The sequence below is a fragment of the Hibiscus syriacus genome, unplaced genomic scaffold (genome assembly GCF_006381635.1).
Source record: "Hibiscus syriacus cultivar Baekdansim isolate YM2019G1 unplaced genomic scaffold, ASM638163v2 tig00116944_pilon, whole genome shotgun sequence".
Classification (NCBI taxonomy): Eukaryota; Viridiplantae; Streptophyta; class Magnoliopsida; order Malvales; family Malvaceae; genus Hibiscus; species Hibiscus syriacus.
In genome coordinates this window covers 1,621,972-1,644,810 of record NW_024063479.1, presented here as the reverse complement: position 1 = coordinate 1,644,810, position 22,839 = coordinate 1,621,972, and the positions used below count along the sequence as shown (strand labels likewise).

The window sequence follows — 22,839 nt, the reverse complement described above, 5'->3', positions numbered from 1 at the left end:
ATAATTGAGTGACTCGTGGTGTATTTTATTAATTTTCAAATTAAAGTATTTTAAAAATAAGGTAAAATACACTCTAGGCCACTCAATTATGTGTACAAGTCACTTTTTTCTAAATGTCACACTTAGGTCTCTCAATTAAAATATTTTTACAAACATGTCATCAACCATTAAATATTGGATAGAATAGTGACCTAACATTATATAATAACATTTTTATTTCTTAAAACTTATATACAATAATCTACTAATTTGAGTCTAATTTAAAATAATCGAATAGATTTAACCTATCTTATTTAAAAATTCAATAACGGTTGTTGCTTTATTGCAGAATGCATTTATCCAACTGATGTTTTGATTTGAAGGGTTCTCTTGATTTAATAATATTTTAAAAAAGATAAAATTGATAGAGTTTTCAAATATGAAGGGTTAATATATTAAACTGTTTTAAACAATGAAAAAATTAATAGAAATGTATGAGTTTTGTCACTAAACTTTCAAAAAGTTATAAAATGAGTACTAAACTTTTGATTTTGTTACAAAATGGATATCACGTGATTAGTTGATGTTATGTGTTGTTAAAAGGATGACATGACACACTAAATAAGTAGATAATATCTTAGTCTTAATTAAAAATTTTATTTTATTATGAAAATTCATAATTTATTTCTAAAAAGTTTTAAAATTTTATAATTTTAAGTTTTGTTTACGAATTTTAAATTTTAATAAAACTCTTCGTATTTCTCGGTACCTAAATTTTCAAAAAAAAAAAATCCTGGATTGGGGACTTTCACTCTTTTTATAACCTATGATAAAGTTAAATCAATATTTTATATTTCTTGCGATCATAATTTATAACGAACATGTTCTTTATCTTCTTTAAAGTTTTTATGAAACATGCAATGTTTTCAAATAATTAACTGAAGATTATGACTAAAAATGAATTAAAAATTCAATTATTATATTATAATTTTTAAAAATTAATTGTCTAAAAATTTATTTTAATATATTTTAATACTCTTATTGTCCCATTAAATTTGTTCTTTATTGATTTTTTAAAAGTTAAATTTTTTTAAACTTTGACCATTATTATTTTAAATATTTATAATAATTTAGTTTTATAATATATTTGAAAAATTACTTGATTGAAGATTTTAAAATATAATGTTTTATATTTTTATTAATAATAAATTTTAAATTATAATAAGTCAAAATTAAAATAAAGTTTGACAAAAAAAATAATAAATTGAGTGACTCAAGTGTAATATTCCCTTAAAGAATAGTTGAGGGTTTTTGTTGCCTTTTTTAGGCGGTGACTATATTTTGACCCTTGTTTTCCTTACCGTCGAAAACCCATATCCTTGCTCCATCGGTTCCGGCGAGAAACCCCGGAAATAAATTAACCACCAATCGCCTGTTTATGGAGCTTTACGAGTTATCGTTTTCAAGCTGTGTACAGTTACAGGATTTACGGTAATTATTTTCTCAGCAGTAAGTAAACGTGCGTCGCTAGTTGATTTTTCAATATTTTTTTTGATTTTTTTTAGAGTTTTGAAGAATTTGTCAGTTTTATTTAATTACCCTATTGAGCCCATAGTTAGGTTAACTCCATTGAAATTAGGTTAAAATGTCCCATTTGTGCCGGCATAAAACCTAACTTTATTATTTATTTATGTTTTGGTACTTTTTGTTAGGAATCATGTCAGAAAACAGATCCGAAATGCATTATTAAGTTCTTTATTAGTATAGAAGTTGACTTGAGAATGGAATCTGATCAGTTATACCTAGGTGTAAAAATATAGAAAAGGGGCAAAAAAAAAAAGCAACTTTGAGGGGCATTCCGAGAATCGAACTCGGTAAAGTGTTATTTGATAAGTGGATGCTAGCCTTGTCAGCATGTTGTTCTGATGTTTGACTGAATACTAATTTGGTACTTAAGCTAATGGTTGAAGATGAGCGTATTAGATGATTATGGAGTGAGTTATTGAATGATCGGTAAAGTGTTGTATCCTGATAACCTTTTATTTCCGGAACTCTGCATACTGAATGCTTGGATATTCTTTTTGATGCCAGCAGTGTAGGTGGTATCTACTTTAGTCTTTAGCTGCTAAAGCCATTTGGTTATTCTTATAAGGATCCGAAACGAATCCGGCATTGACCAAGCTTTGTACCTTTGTTCACCACTTTATTTAGTGTAGTCACTGCACAAGAGAGAAGAAAATTGGATGTTGTGACGATAAAAAACCGGACATTTGGTTTTCTTGTTGACTAGTTTTTCTTTCTGTAGACATTTATTTAATCCTGCTCCTTAAATGTCGGTTCCTTACACGCATATGTGATTCCTTTTCCTTTTTTAATATAAGCAGGAAGAATAGCTGCTCAACTGCTCAATATAGGTTATTTCTTATTTAATTATCTTTTGCAACTCATTGTATATACTCTTGTCAGAAAACAATTAAGACTGAAAAATGACTTTGATCCAAACTGCTCTTGCCTAGAAAAAAAAATGAAAGAGGGGCATTCCGAGAATCGAACTCGGGACCTCTCGCACCCAAAGCGAGAATCATACAACTAGAACAAATGCCCAATTTGTTGCCTGTAAAGTTGATAACATCTATAGGTGGCAAATTTTCAATAGTAGTGCATTCTTTCTTTCTTTTTTATTGATGAATCTCTGATCAACTCAATTGTTTGTGAGCTATTTTGTGTATTTAAAATATGTGCATTCTGAAAATTGAACTCATGGCCTCACACACCTGAAGCAAGAATCATACCACTACCAAATGCCCTATTTCTAAAACGTGCAATGTCTGGTTTCTAATTATCAATCCTTTTCTCCTAGAACTCCTGTTAATTTTCAGTAGAGACCAACGTCTGCCACTCTTACATTTTATATGGTACAGTGTATTGTTGCCTAGGTGAAACTGGATGCTGGTGGCTGACACCAGGTTGTAGCTTTTATCTATATTGAGATTCCAGTCATACTGGCTAGGCAGGGTATGAATACACTAGAAGGCAAAACATCTATTGTTTATTATGCTCTTAGATTTTAGACTGTTCTGAAATTTTCTTCAAAACAAAATGGTTAAAGAAAAAAACAAAATTAGATAACAATTTGGCAGCTATGTAGAAACCCAGTCACACTATGTAATGTTCTAATAAACTTTTCCCGAGCTGTATGCGAACATCTTTAGATATACGTTACTTGGATTTGGATATGGGCATGCGTCTAACATGGATATGTTATTTTTATTTTGTTCCTCTGTTGGGAAGAAAAAGCTTCTGAAAAAGCTTCAATGTTATTTTAGTTTTAGAGTTGTACTACCTGCAAAAACAATAGAATTGTACTTGGGAACTCTCACACCCTAAGCAAGAATCATACCATTAGACCAAATATCCTGTTTTACTGTCAACCATGTTCTACACTTATTTATTAGCATTTTTTAAAGGAATCTTGTCAGAAAACAGATCTGAATTCCATTATTAAGTTGTATACTAGTATGGAAGTTGACTTGACTGAGGTTGGAATCTAATCTTTTATTTCAAGTTGTAAACAATTTAGAAAAGGGGAAAAAGAAATGAATTTGGGGGGCATTCCGAGAATCGAACTCGGGACCTCTCGCACCCAAAGCGAGAATCATACCACTAGACCAAATGCCCACTCTTTGAAGATGTTCATGATTGTGATATGTTTTGATGAGTGGATGCTAGCCTTGTCAGCATGTTGTTCTGATGTTTGAATACTAACATGGTGCCTAAGCTAATGGTTAAATATGAGCTTTTTGGATGATTAGGGAGTTATTGAATGATCGGTAAGTGTTGTGCCCTGATAACCTTTTATTTCCGGGACTTTGCATACTGAATGCTTAAATATTATTTTGGTTATTCTTTTTTTTTTCATCCCCCCCTGTTAGGCAGAAAAAGCTTCAATGTTATTTTAGTTTTAGAGTTGAACTAACTGCATTATTCCAAGTTGTAAAAATTTAGAAAAGCGGCAAAAAAGATGAAGAGAATTTTAGGGGCATTCTGAGAATTGAACTTAGGACCTCTCGCACCCAAAGCGGGAATCATACCACTAGACCGAATGCCCAGTTCTTGTAATTTATCGTGATTAGGTTTTGGGTATTATATATAATTTTCAAGATCCTGATGAATTTTGGTGAGTGGATGTTAGGCTTGTCAGCATGTTGTTCTGATGTTTGAATACTAATTTGGTGCTTAAGCTAATGGTTAAAGATGAGCTTATTGGATTATTAGGGATTTCTTGAATGATCGGTAAATGTTGTGTCCTGATAACCTTTTATTTCTGGGACTTTGCATACTGAATGCTCAGATATTATTTTTAAAAATGCAACCCGTAGACTATCCTTTTGTGTCTATTTTGTAACAAAATTAAAAATTGAATGACTATATTATAAATTTTAAAAATTCTTTGTATAAAAAATTTATTTTAATATATTTTAATACTCGTATTGATCCATTTAATTTGTTCTTTATTGATTTTTTAAAAGTTAAATATTTTTAAACTTTGACCATTATTATTTTAAATATTTATAATAATTTAGTTTTATAATATATTTCAAAAATTACTTGATTGAAGATTTTTAAAATAAAAAGTTTTATATTTTTATTAATAATAAATTTTAAATTATAATAAGTCAAAATTAAGATAAAGTTTGACAAAAAAGTAAATAATAAATTGAGTGACTCAAGTGTAATATACCCTTAAAGCATAGTTGACGGTTTTTGTTGCCTTTATTAGGCAGTGACTCTATTTTGATCCTTGTTCTTCCCTACCGTCGAAAACCCATTTCCTTGCTCCATTGGTTCCGGCGAGAAACCCCGGAAATAAATTAACCACCGATCTGTTTAACGAGCTTTACGAGCTATCGTTTTCAAGCTGTGTACAGTTACATGATTTACGGTAATTATTTTCTTATCAGTAAGTAAACGTGCTTCACTAGTTGATTTTTCAATTTTATTTTTTATTTTTTTAGAGTTTTGAAGAATTTGTTAGTTTTATTTAATTACCCTATTGAGCCCATGGTTAGGTTAACTCCATTGAAATTAGGTTAAAATGTCCCATTTGTGCCGGCATAGAACCTAAATTTATATTTATTTATGTTTTGGTAGTTTTTGTTAGGAATCAGATCAGAAAACAGATCCGAAATGCATTATTAAGTTCTTTATTAGTATAGAAGTTACCTTGAGAATGGAATCTGATCAGTTATACCTAGGTGTAAAAATTTAGAAAAGGGACAAAAAACAAAAAAAAACAACTTTGAGAGGCATTCCGAGAATTGAACTTGGGCCCTCTCTCACCCGAAGCAAGATTCATACCACTAGACCAAATACCCAGTCATTGATGATAAACATGATTAGGTTTTTGGTATCATGTATTTTTTTTAAGATCCTGATGTTATTTGATAAGTGAATGCTAGCCTTGTCAGCATGTTGTTCTGATGTTTGACTGAATACTAACTTGGTGCTTAAGCTAATGGTTGAAGATGAGCTTATTAGATGATTAGGGAGTGAGTTATTGAATGATCGGTAAAGTCTTGTATCCGGATAACCTTTTATTTCCAGAACTTTGCATACTAAATGCTTGGATATTCTTTTTGATACAAGCAGTGTAGGTGGTATCTACTTTAGTCTTTAGCTGCTAAAGCCATTTGGTTATTTTTCTAAGGATCCGAAACGAATCCGGCATTGACCAAGCTTTGTACCTTTGTTCACCACTTTGTTTAGTGTAGTCACTGCACAAGAGAGAAGAAAATTGGATGTTGTGACGATAAAAAATGGACATTTGAAAAAACCGGACATTTGGCTTTCTTGTTGACTAGTTTTTCTTTCTGTAAACATTTATTTAATCCTGCTCCTTAAATGTCGGTTCCTTTCACGCATATATGATTCCTTTTCTTTTATCTGAAATCTTTGAGATCACAAGCAGGAAGAATAGCTGCTCAACTGCTCAATATAGGTTATTTCTTATTTAATTATCTTTTGCAACTCATTGTATATACTCTTATCAGAAAACAATTAAGACTGAAAAATGACTTTGATCCAGACTGCTCTTGCCTAGAGAAAAGTAAAAATGAAAGAGGGGCATTCCGAGAATCGAACTCGGGACCTCTCGCACCCAAAGCGAGAATCATACCACTAGACCAAATGCCCAGTTTGTTGCCTGTAAAGTTGATAACATCTATAGGTCGCAAATTTTCAATAGTAGTGCATTCTTTCTTTTTTTATTGATGAATCTCTGATCAACTCAATTGTTTGTGAGCTATTTTGTGTATTTAAAATATGTGCATTCTGAAAATTGAACTCATGGCCTCACACACCTGAAGCAAGAATCATACCACTACCAAATGCCCTATTTCTCAAACGTGCAATGTCTGGTTTCTAATTATCAATCCTTTTCTCCCAACGTCTGCCACTCTTACATTTTATATGGTACAGTGTATTGTTGCCTAGGTGAAACTGGATGCTGGTGGCTGACACCAGGTTGTAGCTTTTGTCTATATTGAGATTCCAGTCATACTGGCTAGGCAGGGTATGAATACACTAGAAGGCAAAACATCTATTGTTTATTATGCTCTTAGATTTTAGACTGTTCTGAAATTTTCTTCAAAACAAAATGGTTAAAGAAAAAAACAAAATTAGATAACAATTTGGCAGCTATGTAGAAACCCAGTCACACTATGTAATGTTCTAATAAACTTTTCCCGAGCTGTATGTGAACATCTTTAGATATACGTTACTTGGATTTGGATATGGGCATGCGTCTAACATGGATATGTTATTTTTATTTTGTTCCTCTGTTGGGAAGAAAAAGCTTCTGAAAAAGCTTCAATGTTATTTTAGTTTTAGAGTTGTACTACCTGCAAAAACAATAGAATTGTACTTGGGAACTCTCACACCCTAAGCAAGAATCATACCATTAGACCAAATATCCTGTTTTACTGTCAACCATGTTCTACACTTATTTATTAGCATTTTTTAAAGGAATCTTGTCAGAAAACAGATCTGAATTCCATTATTAAGTTGTATACTAGTATGGAAGTTGACTTGACTGAGGTTGGAATCTAATCTTTTATTTCAAGTTGTAAACAATTTAGAAAAGGGGAAAAAGAAATGAATTTGGGGGGCATTCCGAGAATCGAACTTGGGACCTCTCGCACCCAAAGCGAGAATCATACCACTAGACCAAATGCCCACTCTTTGAAGTTGTTCATGATTGTGATATGTTTTGATGAGTGGATGCTAGCCTTGTCAGCATGTTGTTCTGATGTTTGAATACTAACATGGTGCCTAAGCTAATGGTTAAATATGAGCTTTTTGGATGATTAGGGAGTTATTGAATGATCGGTAAGTGTTGTGCCCTGATAACCTTTTATTTCCGGGACTTTGCATATTGAATGCTTAAATATTATTTTGGTTATTCTTTTTTTTTTCATCCCCCCCTGTTAGGCAGAAAAAGCTTCAATGTTATTTTAGTTTTAGAGTTGAACTAACTGCATTATTCCAAGTTGTAAAAATTTAGAAAAGCGGCAAAAAAGATGAAGAGAATTTTAGGGGCATTCTGAGAATTGAACTTAGGGCCTCTCGCACCCAAAGCGGGAATCATACCAATAGACCGAATGCCCAGTTCTTGTAGTTTATCGTGATTAGGTTTTGGGTATTATATATATTTTTCAAGATCCTGATGAATTTTGGTGAGTGGATGTTAGGCTTGTCAGCATGTTGTTCTGATGTTTGAATACTAATTTGGTGCTTAAGCTAATGGTTAAAGATGAGCTTATTGGATTATTAGGGATTTATTGAATGATCGGTAAATGTTGTGTCCTGATAACCTTTTATTTCTGGGACTTTGCATACTGAATGCTCAGATATTATTTTGATGCAAGCTGTGTAGGTGATATCTACTTTATAGTCTTTACCTGCTAAAGCCATTTGGTTATTATACTAAGGATCCGAAATGAATCCAGCACTGTCAAGCTTTGTACCTTTGTTCAGCTCTTTGTTTAGTGTAGTCACTGCACAAAAGAGAAAAAAATTGGTTTTTTTTGTCGATCAAAAACCGGACATTTGGCTTTCTTGTTAACTACCTTTTCTTTCCATAAACGTTTATTAAAGCCAGCTCCTCAAATGTCAACAAGCAGGAAGAATAGCTGCACTATATATGTAATTGCTTATTTAATTAACTTTTGCAACTCATTGTATATAGTCTTGTCAGAAAACAATTAGTACTTTGAAAAATGACTTTGGTCCAGATTCCTCTTGCCTAATGGGTTCAAAAAAGGAGGAAAAAAAATGAAAGAGGGGCATTCCAAGAATCAAACTCAGGACCTCTCGCACCCAAACCAAGATCATACCACTAGACCAAATGCCCAATTTGTTGACTATAATGTTGATAACATCCATAGGTGGCTGGCTAATTTTCAATGATAGTGCATACTTTATGTTGATGAATCTCTGATCAACCCAATTGGTTGTGAGCTATTTTTTTCATTTAAAAATGTGCACTGCACTAGGTATGAATCTGTTTTAATCTTCGGTTAAAGGCTTTGGGACATTCTAAGAATTGAATTTAGGTCCTCTCGCACCCGAAGCAACAATCATACCACTAGACCGAATGCTCTATTTCTGAAATGTACAATGTCTGGTTTCTAGTTATCAATTCTTTTCTCCTTTTCTCCTGTTAATTTTCACTAGAGACCAACGTTGGCCACTCTTACATTTTACATGGCAGAATGTATTGTTGCCTAGCTGAAATTGGATGCTAGTCTTGTTAGCATGTTGTTTTGATGTTTCAATACTAACTTGGTGCTTAAGCTAATGGTTAAAGATGGGCTTATTGGATGATTATGGAGTGAAATATTGAATGATTGGTAAGTGTCGTGTCGCTATAACTTTTCATACTGAATGCTTGAATATTATTTTGATGCAAGCAGTGTAGGTGATATCTACTTTAGTCTTTAGCTGCTAAAGCCATTTGGCTATTCTACTAATCATCCGAAACGAATAGCTGCTAAAGCCATTTGGCTATTCTACTAATCATCCGAAACGAATCCGACATTGACCAAGCTTTGTACCTTTGTTCACCACTGAACAAAAGAGAAGAAAATTAGATTTTGTGTCGATCGAAAACTGGACATTTGGCTTGTCATTAACTAATTTTTCTTTCTGTTATAATTTATTTAGGCCTGCTCCTCAAATGCCGGTTCCATGCACGTTTATGTGATGCCTTCTCTTTTATCTGAAAACTTTGAGATCACAAGTAGGAATAATGGCTGCTCAACATAGGTTATTGCTTATGAAGTGACTTTTGCGAGTCATTGTATAAATCTTGTCAGAAAACAATTAGTACTTTGAAAAAATGACACTGGTCCGGATTCCTCTTGCCTACTTAATAAAAAAGAAGAAAAATATAAAAGAGGGGCATTCTGAGAATTGAACTCAGGAGTTGGGACCTCGCGCACATGTAGCAAGAATCATGCCCACTAGACTTTTTTTGTGAGGAATCATGTCAGCATGTTCCAATGTTTGAATAGTAACTTGGTGCTTAAGCTAATGGTTAAAGATGAGCGTATTGGATGATTAGGGAGTTATTAAATTATCAGTTAGTGTCTTGTCCTGATAACCTTTTATTTCTGGGACTTTGCATACTGAATGCTCGAATATTATTGTCGAGAATATCTAAATTAAATATTAGATAGGATCAGTTTTAATTAGATAGAATCAGTCTTTATTCTATTAGTTATTAGATAGGATCATTTTTAATTAGATAGAATCAGTTTTTTATTCTATTAGTTATTAGATATGATCATTTTTAATTAGATAGAATCATTTTTATTCTGTTGCTAATTTTATGCATCTTTTTATGTAAAGTTGTTACATTGTAAACTCTATTTAAGTCAGCCATATTCAGCAGAAATAAACACGATTTATTCGGAACAAGTTTTTCCGTCTTTATGGTGTCAGAGCCAAAAATGGCCAAACCCTACGATGATACCTCTGGTATCGACTCTATGAGTTCTACTCGCTCACCTTCAATCACCCTAAACACTGAATCCTTCCAAAACATATCAATCACTTTTCACAAGTTGAATGGAAATAATTTCTTACAGTGGTCACAATCTGTGAAATTGTTTATTCGTGGCCGTGGAAAATTCGGCTATCTCTCAGGTACCACTACGAAACCTGCCGAAGAAGATGAAGAATCTGAAAGATGGGAGGCAGAAAACTCGATGATTATGTCTTGGCTCATAAATTCCATGGATCCGAGTGTAGGGAGAACTTATCTCTTCCTACCTACTGCTCATGACATTTGGAATGCTGTGAACGAGACCTATTCTGATCTCGGGAACGCAGGACAATGGTTTGAACTAAAAACTCGGTTATGGAGGCTAAAACAAGGAGAAAAAACTGTCACTCAATACTACACTGAACTCAAGACCTTGTGGCAAGAGATTGACATGTTCAGCGACCACGTCGTAACGATCGTCGGAACGACAGAGATCGGCCAATCTGCGAGCACTGCAACAAGCCGGGACACACTAAAGCCAAGTGTTGGAAGCTACACGGGAAGCCAGTCGAGAATTTTTCAGCCAATTGAAATTCTCGTAATGCAAAGGGATTCCATGCCTCATCTGAAGATGCTTCTGAAGAGCCGAAACCTGCCTTAGAACTGTCTGCCTTCAGCAAAGAACAGCTAGAGCAATTGTATCAACTAATGAGTTCTCATTCCATATCCAACACTCCTAACCCATCATCTTATATTGCCTCTTCATCATTAGCCCAGAAAGGTACATATCCTACAGCTTTCATAGCCGGTTCTAAATCAAACCCTTGGATCATAGATTCAGGGGCAACAGATCACATGATCGGTAATTCCTCCATATTCTCATCTTATTTTCCTTTATCTGGTAATCTGAAGGTAAAAATTGCTGATGGCTCCCTAACTTCTATAGCTAGAAAAGGCTCTATCATTATTTCTCCATCTCTCACATTACTAAATGTCCTACATGTCCCAAAGCTCTCTTGCAATCACATCTCTATTAATCGTATTATTCATGATTGCAAATGCATTGCTACAATAACATTTGCTGGATTTGAATTTCAGGACCCTTGTTCGGGGAAGATGATTGGTAATGCTAAGGAGGTTGATGGACTCTATCACTTGGTCACGGACAATCCTTCAGATAAACAAGTTTAGAAACCGAGATGCTTTACTACCTTGTCTTGTGAGAATGAAATAATGTTGTGGCATTATATAGGTTAGGCCATCCTAGTTTTAATTACTTGAAATATTTGTTTCCAAATCTTTAAAAAAAGGACGTTTTTTCTTTTCAGTGTGAAGCTTGTGAATTGGCAAAACATCATAGATCTGTTTATCCATCTTTAAAGTATATGCCATCAAAACCTTTTTCTCTTGTGCATAGTGATATTTAGGGCCCTTCACGAGTAAAAACAACCTCAGGATCTAGATGGTTCATCACATTTATTGATGATCACACTAGAGTCACGTGGATTTATTTACTAAAAGAAAAATCCGAGGCAGCAAGTGTTTTCAAAAAATTTCAATTACTGATCAATACTCAGTTTCAAGCAAATATTCAAGTTCTTAGAACCCATAATGGTCGAGAATATTTTAATGCAATCTTAGGTGATTTTTTGAAACAAAGGAATTATTCATCACAGTTCTTGCGTTGATACTCTCCAACAAAATGGAGTTGCTGAAAGAAAAAATAGGCATTTATTAGAGGTGACTAGGGCTTTACTGTTTGTTATGAATGTTCCTAATCGTTTTTGGAATGAAGCACTCTTAACAGCGTCTTATTTGATAAATCGAATGCCTACAAGAGTTCTTAATTATATTACTCCTTTGCAAGCTCTAAAGAATATGTTTCCTGAAAATAGATCTTTAACTGATTTAACACCTAAAATTTTTGGTTGCATTGTTTTTGTTCATATACACGGCCAAAATAGAGGAAAACTCGATCCCCGAGCACATAAATGCATATTTCTAGGTTTTTCACCAACACAAAAAGTATAAATGCTTTGATCCTAAATCTAGGAAGTATTATGTGAGTATGAATGTCACATTTTTTGAAAAACAACATTTTTTTTGACAAAAACTCTCTTCCGGGGGAGAATGACTCTGAAATGAGTTTTTGGGAACAAACATCCTTGCCAAAATCGGTTGTAAATAGCTCAGTGGAACCAATTTATATTTCTGTAACTAATCCTAGGATTTCACAACCTATAAATTCACAACCTTGTGAGACTCAGGTAGAAACCAACTTGGAACCACTTACTAAACTACGTGTTTATTCTAGACGGATGACTCGACCAAGTAATGTTCCACCGGCCCCCAAGGTATGCCAACCATCGGACTCGACTATGGTCCAAGGTACGACTTCTCTTTCTCCTATTTCTTCTCCAAATTTAGAGCCTTCTATAGAATTCTTTGAACCCATAGCCTTGAGCAAAGGTGTTAGATCATGTACCACAAAACATCCAATATCCAATTTCTTATCTTATAATAAACTCTTCAGATTTCAAAGCTTTTTCCATCAGGATTATGGATGATGCACTACCTAAGTCGATACATGAAGCTCTAGAAGTTCCGAGATGGAGAGAGACAGTTTTTGAGGAGTTAAAGGCCCTGAAGAAGAATGACACGTGGGATCTAACTCCTTTACCTGAGGGGAAACGATATGTAGGCAGCAAGTGGGTGTTCACCATTAAATACCATGCAGATGGCTCGGTCGAGAGATACAAGGCAAGACTCGTAGCACGAGGCTTCACTCAGACATACGGCCTTGACTACGAGGAGACCTTCGCACCTGTGGCCAAACTAAACACCGTACGTGTCCTACTCTCACTAGCCGCCAATTTGGATTGGACTCTCAGACAGTTTGATGTGAAGAATGCGTTCCTAAACGGTGAGCTAGAGGAAGATGTGTTTATGGAAGTTCCTCCAGGCTTTGATGAATTGAAGAAGGATGGCAGGGTCTGCAAGCTAAAGAAATCCATTTATGGATTGAAACAATCTCCGAGAGCCTGGTTCGAGAGATTCACGAGAGCTGTGAAACAACATGGTTACACTCAGGCCCAGTCTGATCATACTATGTTCTACAAACACAATAATGGTAAAATTGCTATTTTAATTGTGTATGTAGATGACATTGTTATGACAGGAGATGACACAGTAGAGTTGGAGTCGTTGAAGAACTTCTTATCCAACCAGTTTGAAGTCAAAGATCTAGGACAACTCAAATATTTCCTTGGAATGGAGGTGGCTAGATCCTCAAAAGGTATAATTATCTCGCAAAGGAAATATGTCCTCGATATCTTGAAAGAGACCGGATTACTTGGATGTAAACCAGTGGCAACTCCTATTGATCCGAATCAAAAACTCGAAAAAGAATATGGTGCTGAGCCTGTGGACAAGAATCGGTATCAGAAGCTGGTGGGGAAACTGATTTATTTGGCTCATACGAGACCAGATATTGCATTTGCTGTGAGCTTGGTTAGTCAGTTTATGCATTGTCCCTCAGAAAATCATTCAAGACTGTTTACCGGATTCTTTATTACTTGAAAGGGAGTCCTGGTAAAGGAATCATGTTTTCGAAGAATGGAAGTCGAAGAGTGGAGATCTTCACTGATGTTGATTGGGGCGGAAGTTCTACAGACAGAAGATCTACTACCGGTTATTGCTCCTTTGTCTGGGGCAACTTAGTTACTTGGAGGAGCAAGAAGCAACCAGTTGTCTCTAGAAGCAGTGCGGAGGTCGAGTTCAGAGCCATGGCGCAAGGAGTATGTGAGTTGTTATGGCTTTGGAGGATCTTGGAGGAGCTGAAAGTTGAAGGAGATAAACCGATGAACTTGTATTGCGACAACAAATCGGCAATCAATATTGCTCAGAATCCTGTACAGCATGACAGGACCAAACATGTCGAAATAGATCGACATTTCATCAAGGAGATGCTGGAAAATGGCGATATCTGCATACCGTTTGTTCCATCATCAGAGCAGCTCGCCGATGTTCTCACCAAGGGACTGTTTACTACGATGTTCGAAGGATTTCTGTCCAAGCTGGGAATGATCGATATCTATTCTCCAGCTTGAGGGGGGGTGTCGAGAATATCTAAATTAAATATTAGATAGGATCAGTTTTAATTAGATAGAATCAGTCTTTATTCTATTAGTTATTAGATAAGATCATTTTTAATTAGATAGAATCAATTTTTTATTCTATTAGTTATTAGATAGGATTATTTTTAATTAGATAGAATCATTTTTATTTTGTTGCTAATTTTATGTATTTTTTTATGTAAAGTTGTTACATTGTAAACTCTATTTAAGTCAACCATATTCAGCAGAAATAAACACGATTTATTCGGAACAAGTTTTTTCGTCTTTAATTATTTTCTGCAAGCAATGTAGGTGATATCTACTTTAGTCTTTAGCTGCTAATTCCATTTGATTATTCTATTAAGATTCGAAACTCATCCGACATTGCCCAAGCTTTGTTCCTTTGTTCACCACTGCACAAAAGAGAAGAAAATTAGATTTTGTGTCGACATTTGGCTTTTTCATTAACTAGTGTTTCTTTTCGTAATCATTTATTTAAGCCTGCTCCTAAAATGTTGGTTCCATACACACTTATGTGATGCCTTTTCTTTTATCTGAAAATTTTGAGGTAACAAGCAAGAAGAATAGATGCTCAACATAGGTTATTGCTTATTTAATTAACTTTTGCAACTCCTTGTTTATAGTCTTGTCAGAAAACATTTAGTACTTTGAAAAATGACTTCGGTCCAGATTCCTCTTGCCTAATACAAAAGGAGAAAAAAGAAGAAGAGAGGGGCATTCTGAGAATTGAACTCCTCTTGCACCCAAAGCAAGAATAATACACTAGACCAAATGCCCAATTTGTTGCCTATAAAGTTATGGACATCTATAGGTGGTTAATTTTCAAGAATAATGTGTACTTTCTTTGTTTATTGATGAATCTCTGACCAACTAATTGTTTGTGAGCAATTTTGTTTATTGAAATGGCATTGATTGAATTTGTTTTGACCTTCAGCTAAAGGCATTGAGGCATTCCGATAATCAAACTCAGGACCTCTCGTACCGGAAGCGAGAATCAAACCACTAGACCAAATCCCTATTTCTGTAATGTATAATGTTTGGATTTTTATTTATCAAATCCTTTTTTTCCCTAGAACTTCGATTAATTTTCACTAGAGACCAAAGTTTGCCACTCTTGCATTTCATATGGTACAGTCTGTTGAACTGCAAAAGAGTGGCATAGTGCTGCTGCAGTGACTATTACCGGGTAGCAGCGACACCCGCCACCGCTAAAAGACCTCAGTAGCGGCGTGAACAAATTCCACATCAACAAGTTCCCAAGATCTGGCCAGTTTAGAAACTATTAAAGATCATGTGCCCAACTTTCTTCATGTAATGGGATTTATCCTTGGGTAGAAGAGGTTGGAGATTATGAAAGTGCAAGTGATGAATGGAATTCTTAATTTTATTTCAACTCTCTTGCATATGCAGTGAAGAACAAATCAAACATGCTTTTTTGGCCTTTTAATCTGGAAATTAGTAGAATAGTTTTGTAACCTTGAGAGGGGCGTTTGGTGAGTAAGGCGACAGCTATAGCGGCGGTGGTAACACCAACAGCAGAGGGGTGGGGTGAGGTAAATGGTTGAGTTATTTTGAGTTTGGAAAATTAGGGTTAGTGAATTTGTTATGTAATGGGAGAAAAACCAGATTGATACTTTTGAGAATAAATGAATGATCCCCTCATTTCACTTGTGATCAGAATTGATTATTTACCAAACTGTAAAAAGCTAGACCTTTGGTTTGTCAATATTGCAACAAAAAGATAAAAATGATGGAATTTTTAAATATGAAAGATTATATCATTGAATTGTTTTGATTTGTGACAAAATTAATAGAATGTATAACTTTAAGGGCTCAAAAGTTTTAGAGAAAATCGCTTCAGTGACCAAAAATGTTTTATAATATACGATTTTAACCAACCTTTTTTGGATTTGCCAAAATGACCAACAAAATCGCAATGCGAAATAAAAATCGCAACGCGATCTCCAGAATCGCAAACCAGTTCCCAGAATCGCAATGCGATAGTACAAATTTGCATTGCGCTTTTCCAGAATCGCATTGCGCTTTATCAGAATCGCAATGCGAATATGAAAATCGCAACGCGAACATAAAAATCGTAACTCGATTCTGACTATCGCAACGAGTATCCGTAAAATCGCAACGCGTATCCGTAAATCGCAACGACAATACGTAAAATCGCAACGCGTATCAGTAAATCGCAACGAGAATACGTAAATCGCAACGCGTATCTGTAAATCGCAACGAGAATACGTAAATCGCAATGCGTATCCGTAAATCGTAACGACAATACGTAAAATCGCAACGCGTATCCGTAAATCGCAACGCGATTTTTAAAGCGCCATTAGAGTCGCTACGCGTATTTTATTTTCAAATTCCAAACACGAATATTAATTATCAGAACACTGAACCGTCCACAGTAAATCCCGTAATCGCAACTCATAACCTAAAACCTAAAACCTAAAATCACAACTCAGTCCCATCTCCATCTCTCACTCTCTACGGCGAAATCCGTCCCCATCTCTGAAGATTTCCGTCCCCATCTCTGGCGAAATCCCTCACAACCATTCACGGTCAGAAATCCCTCACAATCATTCAGAAATGGAAAATCAACCTCCGAGGGTTAGTTTTTTTAATTATTTTTATTTTAAAAATTTTGCATTATTTTAGGTTTTTCATATTGAAACTGCTAAACTGTTTAGTCTTTAACCCTGTGAAGTTAGTATTTGTCTTTGTTTTGTCTTTTGGTTGAAGTAATGTAATCCATTCAAGTTTCAATTTGCAGAAGAATAATAGTTTCTAAACTTAAAATTGTAACATGAAAATGAAAATCGCAACACGAAAATGACTATCGCAACGAGAGAAATGAAAATTGCAACGAGAGAATCGCAACGCGAAATGAAAATCGCAACGAGATAATCGTAACGCGAAACCAAAATCGCATTGCGATTTTTATTTCGCGTTGCGATAGTCATTTCCGCGTTGCGATAGTCATTCTCTCGTTGCGATTTTCATTTAAACCAAAAGACAAAACAGTGTTGCAAATTTTAGTTTCAAGAATAAACTACTACTCTTTATGTTTATTGTTTTTGGTATATCTTCACAGTGTAGTTTTTGGTATATCTAACTTGGTATGTTTATTGTTTTTGTAGAATTTTTTTTCGGCTTCATTGATATTAAGGAATAAAGTTAGCCTAGCCATTACAATTGTTTCGAAGCTTTCACCTGCACAAAGAAATTTGTTTGAGGAAACCTGCTTCGGGCCATGGCTGAGAGTACATCATCCGGGTGGAGATGTTAATTTGACCCATTTGTGGCTTCTGACCATGACTAGCGATCTACCCGACAGTATACAACGTGGTGAGGAAGAGATATGGTTTTAATTTTCACCGGCGTATACTTGTTTTGGGCGGAAGGAGTTCTGCTTAATCAATGGTCTACGATTCGGACACGATGATGTAGGCCGGTACACTTGTCATATCACCTGCCCATCATGGTTATCCTGGGTTTCTCCTAATAAGTCAATAGAGAAACCGAACTTACACGTCGACGACCTGAAGAAATTGTTTAATATGAAAGATGATTTTACTCGGATGAATGACGTCGATGTTGTCCGAGTATGCCTTCTAGTACTTTTGTATGCCGGCTTTTTAGGCAGAGAGGCCAGACAACCTATTCCTCATGAGCTAATATTATTAGTAGAGGACCTAAATGCATGGAATCTATTTCCGTGGGGTTCGTATATATGGAAAGCTACCTGGACTAAGTTGTCGTTTGCCTTTGATGACCGCAAAAGTTTGCGTGGCGATGGGTCGAAATACACTTTGTCAGGCTTTGTTTGGGCATTTAAGGTAAGAATTTCTATATAATGTTTTCAAAATTATAATTAATTATTTAACAATTATTAATGTTTATTATTATATTGTTTGTAGATTTGGATATTCGAAGCTTTCTCCAGTATGCGAACATATGCATTAAAAACTTCAAATGATATTCCAAGGCTATTTCCTGGAAGAGGAAACGTCTGTTGGATTGGGAATACTTAATATCATATGCGACAATAAATAATGTAAGTTAACACAAATACTATCATATATAAACAAGTTATTAATAGTAGACGTGTAACTTTGTTTGAGTTTATTTTTAGGAGGCCAACACTCCATTACAGAGACTGACACCTACGGAGGCTGAGCTTGCCATTGATTGGTGGCAAGCTAGTCAGCGTTTTCTTGATGGCACGAATGATGAGCAGCCTCCACTTCCTCTACTTCGAGAGCCATCACCTCACCCAGAGCCATCACCTGATCGACCCGACTATACACCTCTACAACGAGAGCCATCATCTATCCCGTCACATCATCGAGCCTCTTCTCCACCATCACCTCATGATAGGCGAGCGGCAAAGATACCACGATTTCTATCTCCCTGTTCTCCATCTCCACCTCCACGGGATGAGTCAAGGGAGTTACGTGATGAGGTCAATGTCTTGCGTGAGGAGATCGGTACTCTACGCGATAACGATAGTGCATGGCGTGTGGAGGTGTCTATTTTACGTGGTGAGGTTGTCGCTCTACGTGAGATGGTAGTATCGTTGCAAAATGAGGTTCATACTCTACGCAACGAGGTAAGTTTAAGATTTTTCATATTTAACTTGATGATAAATTTACTCGTAATTTCACTTAGATTAACCATTTCACTTAGATTGCTTAGTAAATTTATTTGGTTGCTGTCAATACTGCTAAACTGTTTATTCTTTAACACTGTGAAGTTAGTATTTGTCATTTGTTTTGTCTTTTGGTTGAAGTAAATTTATTCGGTTGCTGCCAATTCTGCTAAACTGTGTATTCTTTAACACTGTGAAGTTAATATTTGTCTTTGTTTTGTCTTTTGGTTGAAAGTAAATTTGTTCGGTTGCTGCCAATTCTGCTAAACTGTGTATTCTTTAACACTGTGAAGTTAATATTTGTCTTTGTTTTGTCTTTTGGTTGAAAGTAAATTTGTTCGGTTGCTGCCAATTCTGCTAAACTGTATTGTCATTGAACCTGCACTAAACCTATATGTTGTCCTTTTAAATGTTAATATAAGTGTTTACTTCTGGAATGTTATCTGATGCATTTTGTGAACAATGATATAATAATGACTTGGGTGAATACCGTGCAAGTTTGAAATATATTTGTCTTTGTTCTCACTGTATGTATTAATTTAATTTTAGCGGCCCGCTAAGGTGGATGCTCTATGTCGGGTTTTTCTTGCAAGACGGAGTTCACGCATCAGACGGCGTGCACGTGCCATTACGTCTCCGTTCACCCCAATAGTGCGAAGAATCCGTAAGAAAAAGCTCGACTCACCTGTAATCGTTCAAGAGGCCTCCCCTATCGTTCAAGAGGCCCCTATCATCCCTCAAGAGTCATCTCCTACTGTTCAAGAGGCCACTGTCATCGTTGAAGAGGTCTCTACCAACATTCTAGAGCCCGATTCACACGGCATAATATATCGAATTATTGAGAAGCCCCCTCACGTGTCGGACATGATGGATGACTGTTGGCTTTCGTATAAGTTACCGGCCAATACCATTCCGGCAGATGAAGTGGAGAGGAAACAACTATCGGAAACAATTCTGGATAATACCCTTTGGGCTAAGACCACAGTTGATTTTTATCTACATGAGCGGAGCCAAGGGTGTTACGCTGACATATACAAACTCAACGATGATATGCATTTGTTGATTGAACAGTCTTGGTGGGGTGTATTATTAGGGGTTGAAGACAACGGCTATTTCGATGGGGGGTAAGTCTTATATTTCTTATATTTTAGTTTGATTAATTATTTTTAAAATTTATATAATTCACTAATATGTCTTTTTTTGTAAAACAGCATATTGATGCATGGGTGACATGTCTTCTAATTGTAAGGAAATTGAAGAAAAATATTAAAAAAACACGATATACAATTATGCCGATATCTTTTCACGTAGTTCACTTGAAGAATCAACGACATGAATCATATGTGTTGGCTAATGGACAAACTAAACTTTATCCTGCATGGTGGGAGGTCGATAAGGTTAGTATATTTGTTTAAATATTTTAAAGGTGTTCATAAATAAGTGCGCAATTTGAATTATTACATTTCGATGCAGGTGTTTATCCCTGTTTTGGACCGTACTCATTGGCTTCTCGTCGAGCTTCAGCTCCCATCCCTAAAGACAATAGTATATGACAGCATGATAAATTACATATCATTGTCTGATTTGAGAGATATGATTAAGGGATGGAGCTCTCATTTGGCTAAATTCTTGGATGCAATTGATTATTGGACTAAGTCTGGAAACAAGAAGCCAAAGAAGTTCAATGTTACAGTTATCAGAGACGAGATCGCGCCACAACAAACAAAGGAAGCCAAAGGGGATTGTGGTCCTCTCGTATGCTTGTTCGTTGAGCGTTTGACGACAGGAAGTACACATTTTCTACCTCCCACCGATAGAGATAGAGGTGCAGTAGGCTTGTGGTTTCGACATTTTATGGCTAGAGCGATATATGCGAGACACTGTCTACCTGCATCCGCGTTATGAAAGTGTCCATAAACAATTTGTAAGTCAAATGCAAGTGTTGTTAAACATATTTACTATTTTTGGTTTGAAAATGTTTGGTTAAGTAGCTAGAATTCAATAATTTGCTATTTGTAGGTTTTAGATGTGTAGAAAGTGTTGTTGATTCAATGTTTGGTTTCTGTAGGTTAATCCTGAAGTGAGCTGCGTAAAATGGATGTATGGGTGCAAAATTTGATTTCATTATTATTTTTTGATTGTTTAATTGATTTGTAAAAGATGATTTGTAAATGTTGATTTGTTTAATTGATGTGTACATAATATTTGTGCTTGTTTAATTGATTGAAATGTAATAGTTGATTTGTTGATTTCAATCTGCATTATGTTGAATGCAAAACAGGCTATCGCAACGCGGAAATGACTATCGCAACGAGAGAATCGCAATGCGAAATAAAAATCGCAACGAGAGAATCGCAATGCGAAATGACTATCTCAACGAGAGAATCGCAATGCGAAATGACTATCGCAACGAGAGAATCGCAATGCGAAATGAAAATTGCAACGTAATTTCGCGTTGCGATTTTCATTTTCGCATTGCGATTCACTCGTTGCGATTTTCATTTTCGCATTGCGATTTTCATTTCGAATTACGATTCTCTCGTTGCGATAGTCATTTCCGCGTTCGATAGTCAATTTTGATTGGGATTTGGATTAGGGAAATGTTGTGTTTAGTATTAGAAATGTGGTGAAACAATATTTGCTTGGTGATGAAATTGTGGTGGAACCATTAAATTTTGAGCACCATAAACTGGGGTTGAAAACTTAGTTGATTACTACCCGCTACTGACCCAACTTCACTACTTCTACGTTCAACAACATACAATGTAACATCATCACTTGAAACACTAATGTAAGCAATGAATCGTTCAACATCTTCATTGTCGGTTAACAAATAAACTTTACCATTTCTCTGATAAGATAGCCTAAATCCACTTAGGGGCTCTAAATTCAATTTATTTGCAACACGTAACATTAGAGTTTCATAAGTTAACTTTTTTTATAACAGTTTTAGTTGAAGATTCATGGGTAAAGACATATATTGTAAAACACCATGAACATTCTCCCATGACCCTCCAAAACACAAATATATCCAAACATGATCAACATTAGATGATTTCATTATTGTAAATTAATTTACTAAACAAACGAGCTGCGAAATTAAAACCTGTTGCCGGATGGGGAAGGATGTCGTTGGATATAGGAACGGATGTCGCCGGAGAGAGTGATAGATGGAGATAGAATGAGTTGCGATTTAGGTAATCGTTGCGATTTACGGATACGCATTGCGATTTACGTATTCTCGTTGCGATTTACAGATACGCGTTGCGATTTTACGTATTGTCGTTGCGATTTACGGATACGCGTTACGATTTTACGTATTGTCGTTGCGATTTACGGATACGCATTGCGATTTTACGGATACTCATTGCGATAGTCAGAATCGCGTTGCGATTTTCATATTCGCGTTGCGATTATGGAAAATCGCAATGCGAATTTGTACTATCGCATTGCGATTCTGGGAACTGATTTGCGATTCTGGAGATCGCATTGCGATTTTTATTTCGCATTGCGATTTTGTTGGTCATTTTGGCAAATCCAAAAAAAGTTGGTTAAAATCGTATATTATAAGGCATTTTTGGTCACTGAGGTTATTTTCTCAAAGTTTTATTATACCAAGCCACAATGATTGGGTCTGTTCGTAGGAGTTAGCAAAATTCGACTAGACCAAAAAATGATTTTTTGACTCGATTTTAATTTTTTTAATTCAAATCAAGTTATAAAATACAACTCGAATAATTTGAAATTTTTAGTAATTAGTAGATTGGGTTTTTCAAGTTTAAGTTGAGTTATTCGATTTTGTGTGATATATGTATATTTACATGTAAAAAAAATATATAAAGAAATATATATGTATTGTATATGAATATAGTTATAAAATATTATTAAAACTGAAATCAAATAGTATCAGCATATTATAAATATTTAAAATTAAATTTAAACAGAAATTTCAAAATTCGACTCGATTTGAAAAAAATTCAAATCAAGTTCGAGTTATAAAATAGGACTTGTAAACTTGA

The 22,839-nt window shown here is 35.2% G+C and overlaps 3 non-coding genes across 3 annotated transcripts; all 3 read right to left on the bottom strand.

The window, feature by feature from the left end:
* Nucleotides 1–3,585: 3,585 nt before the first annotated feature.
* Nucleotides 3,586–3,657, bottom strand: TRNAP-UGG. Its single transcript has one exon. It is a non-coding gene; the product is annotated as a tRNA-Pro (tRNA).
* Nucleotides 3,658–6,099: 2,442 nt separating this feature from the next.
* TRNAP-UGG lies at nt 6,100–6,171 on the bottom strand. The gene has a single exon. It is a non-coding gene; the product is annotated as a tRNA-Pro (tRNA).
* A 970-nt stretch (nt 6,172–7,141) lies between these two features.
* Nucleotides 7,142–7,213, bottom strand: TRNAP-UGG. The gene has a single exon. It is a non-coding gene; the product is annotated as a tRNA-Pro (tRNA).
* Nucleotides 7,214–22,839: the final 15,626 nt, after the last annotated feature.